Source organism: Acomys russatus, chromosome 15 (genome assembly GCF_903995435.1).
Source record: "Acomys russatus chromosome 15, mAcoRus1.1, whole genome shotgun sequence".
Lineage (NCBI taxonomy): Eukaryota > Metazoa > Chordata > Mammalia > Rodentia > Muridae > Acomys > Acomys russatus.
Window position 1 is genome coordinate 56,177,111 of NC_067151.1, and position 6,000 is coordinate 56,183,110.

Consider the following 6,000-nt stretch of genomic DNA (forward strand, 5'->3'; position numbering starts at 1 on the left):
TTGAATGCAGAAGAATGTTGGGTCATGTTTATGCATCCATTCCGTTAGTCTGTGTCTTTTTATTGGAGAGTTGAGACCATTGACGTTGAGAGATATTAATGATCAGTGATTGGTAATTCCCTTCATTTTTGGTATTTGTAACAGTTGAGATTTTGTGAGGTTGTGATTTTGCAATGGTATATTTACATATTTCCTATGTAGTTTTGGTTGTAGTTTGACCAGTTGTGGTGGAGTTTTCCTTCTAATAGCTTCTGTAAAGCTGGATTTGTGGCTAGGTACTGTTTGAATTTGTTTTTGTCATGAAATAACTTGTCTTCTCCGTCAATGGTTATTGATAATTTTGCTGGATATAGTAGTCTTGTCTGGTATCTGTGTTCTCTTAGGGTTTGCAGCACCTCTGTCCAGGCCCTTCTGGTTTTCATGGTCTCTGCTGAGAAATCAGAAGTAATTCCTATGTTACTCGGCCTTTTTCTCTTGCCGCTTTCAATATTTTTTCCTTGTTCTGTATATTTTGTGTTGTTATTATTATGTGGCGGGAAGATTTTCTTTTCAGGTATATTCTATTTGGTGTTCTGTAGGCCTCTTGTGTGCTCATACGCATCTCTTTCTTCAAATTGGGAAAATTCCCCTCCATTATTTGATTAAAAATGTGTTCTGGGCTGTGGGGTCGGCTGTCTGGTTTCTCCTGTATCCCTATTATTCGCAGATTTCGTCTTTTCATGTGGTCTTTTAATTGTTGAATGCTCTGTGTCAGGAACTTTTCAGATTTAGCATTTCCCTGAATGGTTGTTTCCAGTTCTGCGATTGTATCTTCAAGTCCTGATATTCGTTCTTCCATTTCTTGCAATCTGTTAGATAAGGCCACCTCTGAGATGCTTGCTTTCCTCTTTGCAGCCTCTTGATCACGTTTTTCTTCTGTGTGTTCCTGCATCATAGCTTCATTTTTGTCTTCATGTCTTGGACTGTTTTAATGATTTCCATCATCTGGTTATTTATATTTTTCTGAATTCTTCAAGTACCTCTTTATGTGACTCTTTTAACTCTTCAGCCCTCTTGTTTGCCTCCTCCTGCATTTGTTTACAGATTTTGTTTCTTCCATTATCATCTTCTTTACTAAGGACTTGAGGTCATTTTCTTGCCTATCCATTGCTGTTAGGTTCTCTAGGTTGTTTTCATTGGGAATGTTGGAATCCGGAGATGCCAAACTGTTTTGGTTTTTGATAGGATTCTTACGCTGCCCTCTTGTCATTTTGATGGCTCTGGTGTTGGAAGGTATTTTGTAGTGACCTTCGCTGGTTGAGAGTGGTTAATTGATGACTGATTATAGGTTAGGTGCTCTTGCCTGTGGGGATCAGGGGGTATTTTTTGTGGAACAGGAGGTGATCCGGTTTCACTCCTGGTGGTTTTCGTCTGCCCCCTGGTTCCAGGCTGAGCCAGCCAAAGTAGATATCTGTTTGGACTTTACTGCTGTAATTCAGATCAGCAGTCTTGGGACCTAGAATAAGGTCCGCACACAAATGTTCTGGCTGAGTAGGTTGATCTCGGCTGCCTGTCCTTCCTGTGGATTTGCAGTCAAGACCCCAGGTAGATCAGATCTTCTGGGGGTGTAACTGTCTTTTAGCTCTGCCTCTATACCCTGTAGCAGTGTCCAACCTCTCCCAGTACTATATGCCTAGAGGGACCAAGGTCGCTCTTGGTCAGCAATTAGGCACTGCAAGCAAGACCCTCTTCTCGACTCCCAATAAAGTGAGAGTGTCTGCCTTGCTCGGCCAGGATCTCCACTGGACACTCACATTCAGGGAGCTGGGAGCGCTGTGCCAGGGCCTTGGGGCTGGGCAGTTAGTAAGACTGGTTCTGCAGGGCTCTGGCGGCCACTTGTGGACCCAAATCTTTCCGCCGGGGTATGTGGTCCCCCTCACACTCTGGGTCAGCAATTAGGCACTGCAAACAGGACCCATCCACGTCTAGTCTCCTGATAATGTGAGAATGCCTGCCTTGCTCAGGCCAGGATCTCCCGCTGGGCTCACAGGGAGCGCAGAGCCAGCTCAGCTGGTCTCTCTCTCGATCCGGGCGCAGGGAGTGCAGTGCCAGGGCCTTGTGGCTGGGCAGTTAGTAAGACTGGCTCTGCAGAGCTCTGGGTCAGCAATTAGACACTGCAAACACGACCCATCCACTTCTCGTCTCCCGATAATGAGAGAGTGCCTGCCTTGCTCGGGCCAGGATCTCCAGCTGGGCACTCACGTGCGGGAGCGGGGAGCAGGGAGCAGAGCGTAGGACCAGTGCCTTGCGGCTGGGTGGGACAAAAGGGTTGCAGAGCTCTGGCGGAAGCCTGCCGACCCAGGTCTTCCCGCAGGGCAAATAAGTTCAGCTATAGCTCTGGGCAAGACCCACGTCTCCCGATGGGTTTGTGGAAGCAGCTCAAGGTGATTTCTCACTGCCGCTGTTTGCAGGCTCAGTCCGCTGTGATTGGTGTTAAGTTTGGCCGCGGATGGCCAGGGAGCTATAGTCCCACTATAACTGGCTCTGTTGGGTCCCGCCGCCTGTGTTTTCAGTCCGCCTAGGCGGGATGGCCAGCGAGCTGCAGTCCCACTATAACTGTCTCTGTTGGGTCCCGCAGCCTGTGTTTTCAGTCTGCCTGGGCAGGTGACCTCTGCAGTTTGGGGTGGTGCGGAAGGAGGAATCCTAGAGCAGATTCACCCTCTTCGCTGAGATTGCTCAGGCTGGGGACTCTGGAAAAACCCCTCCCTAAACAGCGAGTCTGTGCTTTATATACAGGCTGCAGTTTGCATGTGGATTCCGTCTCAGAGTTTGGGGAGTGCGTTTAGCACCTCCGGGATGTTGCCTGACCCAGGGGGTAGGCTCCCTGTTTGATCTGTGGCCTTTGGGGCCCCACTCACCTACAGTTCTCAAAGACCAGCAATCTGTTGCTCCTCCTATGTCTTTGGTCTTCACGGAGTAGATCAGATACGTGGCTTAATGGTCAGCGCCATCTTGGAATCCCCCGAGACTTGCAGTCTTAGCTTGCTGTAAAAATGTAACTAGGGCCTGGAGAGATGGCTCAGAGGTTAAGAGCACTGGTTGCTGTTCCAGAAGTCCTGAGTTAATTCCCAGCAACCACAATGGCGGCTCAAAACCATCTAAATTGAGATTTGGTGCCCTCTTCTGTCATGCAGGCAAAACATTGTGTACATGATAAATAAATCTTAAAAAAATAAATAAAAATGCCAGGTCTGGTTCTGGAGGACCCCAGAGGCACAACTTCATAATCTGTGGGAGGCTTGCAGACATCATCTGATAAGCATTTGAGCAGGCTTCTATTCGGTTAGGTTGGATGCTTTGCCATGGGGCAGATCAAATGTGGGCCTCACAGGAGCTGAGCACGTGCTCTGCTACAATCTGCCTCCTGTCCTAGCAGAGGTACTTTCTAGGACAAACTGGAGGACTCTAGGGGTGGGAACATGGGGGATGAGTCTTGGGTCCAAAAAGCTCCTGCAGATGGATGACAGGGAAGGTGGTGGTGTCGGGGTTGTTTGCTGCAATAGTAAGGCGCTGCTAAAGAAATGGGGAGGATGACTTAGGATACGAGCCGGTGGAACCTGTGGCCAACACTGCAGTCTTAGGAGGATTTTCTAGAAAAGGACTCAAGTTTCTTGTGCCCATGTCTCTTGGTAACTGAGTTTTAGATCGTACGCCTTTGGATCTCAGCTCTGCCTCAGTCAAGACTTCAAGCTTTACCTTTAGCAGGGAAATGAGTGCAAGTTAAGCTGCACCGAGTCTGAGCGACTTCAATTCCTGCATGCTGTAGTTGGGGTGTGATCCTTACAGCCTTTCAAAGGATAGTTTTCCGTGGCTGATTGGCGCTATTTGAATCCTTTGTCCTATTACATTTCTAGGGAACTGCTTCCTGGGAATAATGTGACATGCAGAGTCAGCAAATGCATTGTGTGCATTTGCTCATTAATCCTTAAAACTAACCCCAATGTCCTGGCCATACAAGACTAGTTTATTTAATGGCTTGACATTTCAACATTCCCTAGTGTTTTCTGAAGGGAAACACTAGATTATTAAGGCAAGGTTACCAAATCATGCTCATGCAAAACTGTACAAACATCTTTGTAAACTCAAAATTAATGAAGTCCCATCAAATCGGTAACTGACTTTGTGAAGTGAGGCAGGAGAACTGTCTGCTTTGTCGATTTCTACTATTTCCAAGTTCTTTGTATTTCATAAACCAGTACTAGGAAGAGAATCGGCATGCTGGAGAGACTAACATCTCTTAACAGAAGAAAGAAAAATAGGTGCTGTCTAGAAACTGTCTTAGTTAGGATTTCTAGGCTGTGATGAAACAGTATGACCAAAAGCAAGTTGAGGAGCATAGAGTTTAGGTTTGGCTTACCTTCCATATCACCCGCCGTTCATCACTGAAGGAAGTCGGGGCAGGGACCTGCAGGCAGGAGCTGATGGAGCAGAGGCCATGGAGGAGTGCTACTTACTGACTCGCTCAGCCTGTTTGCTTATAGAACTCAGGACCACCAGCCCAGGGATGGCACCATCCACAATAGGCTGGGCCCTCTTCTTTTAATTATTACTTTAACAAAAAATACTCCACAACCAGATTTTACATGAAGGTATTTTCTCAGAAGAGGTTCCTTCCTTTCAGATAACCTTTGTTTGTGCCAAGTTGACATAAATCTAGCCTGCACAGTCCCCAAAGGACATTTGTATGAGGAGACTGGTGAGTCCCTGCCATCCTCCCTAGTAAAGTTTCATCTAGTATGTTGAGGCCAGAGATCAACTGAAGGAGCATTTTTTAAAAAGTGTGCCTTAGCGATGCAGAGATGGCTTAGCGGTTAAAAGTGTGCCTTGTGCTACCCTGTATCATGTGGCAAAAGTTTTCACAAACAATTGTCTGTTATATATGAACTTGAAACTTAAAAAGGTTCAGAAAAGGGCTACCACAAGCTGCAAGGCAGAGTAGGGATGAGTAACTGACAAAATGCTGGCACTTGATTAGGTCTTCCACATAAAATAACAAATTATCCCACTTAATAACTTTTTTTGCTTTGTTTATTTTTCAAGACAGGGTTTCTTTGTGTAGCCCTGGCTTTCTGGAACTCACTCTGTAGACTATCCGGGCCTCAAACTACTCCTGCCTCTGCCTCCTAAGTACTGGAATTAAAGGTGTGGCCACCACTGTCCACATGTTTATAACTTCGTATAGTTCAACTTTTTGCACAAAACACTGTAAAATACATTCAATATTGTAAAATTAAATTGTATTGGGATTTATGATGGTTCATCTTGATTGTCAACTTGATTGGCTCTATAGACAATGGCTCTGCATAGAGCTATGGGGGTATTTCCTAAAAGGGTTAGCAGAAGTAAGTGGGGGACACCTTCTCGGAGTGGCCCAGATCTAAAGAGGTCTAGGAAGAGCAGTGTAATTTTCTGCCTACCCACCTCTAACTCATTGATGGTGAGTGCACCCACCCTGTTGTTGTTTCTGCTGCTGCTGCACTCATTTGCTGACATGGGGACTCAAATCCCTTGGCTTTCCAGACGAGACTGAGGATCAATGGCTCTTCAGGAATCCCCCAGGATTTCCCCAGCCTGGGGCTCTGAGTTATCCAGTCTCATGGACCAAACCTTTTCAACATACAAATAGATGTTCCTGGACGCCCCCTCCCCCCAGTTCCTTTTGTGTAAGCCAGTATAGTAAATCTCCTTTGTGATAAGTGTTCACTTCACTGGCTGTTTCTCTAGCAAACCATCATGGAGACAGAGATTCGGCAATTTGCTTGATTAATATTAACTGTACTTTGAATAGGAACCACTACCAGGGCTCACCTCTGAAAAGAAAAGAGAAAGGCTTACTTACAGGAGAGGAGAGGAAGGAAGAAAACACACACACACACACACACACACACACACACACACACACACACACACACCCTAACACCAAGCCAGGGTCCTGGGAAGGGTCTGACTTCTGTTGAATTC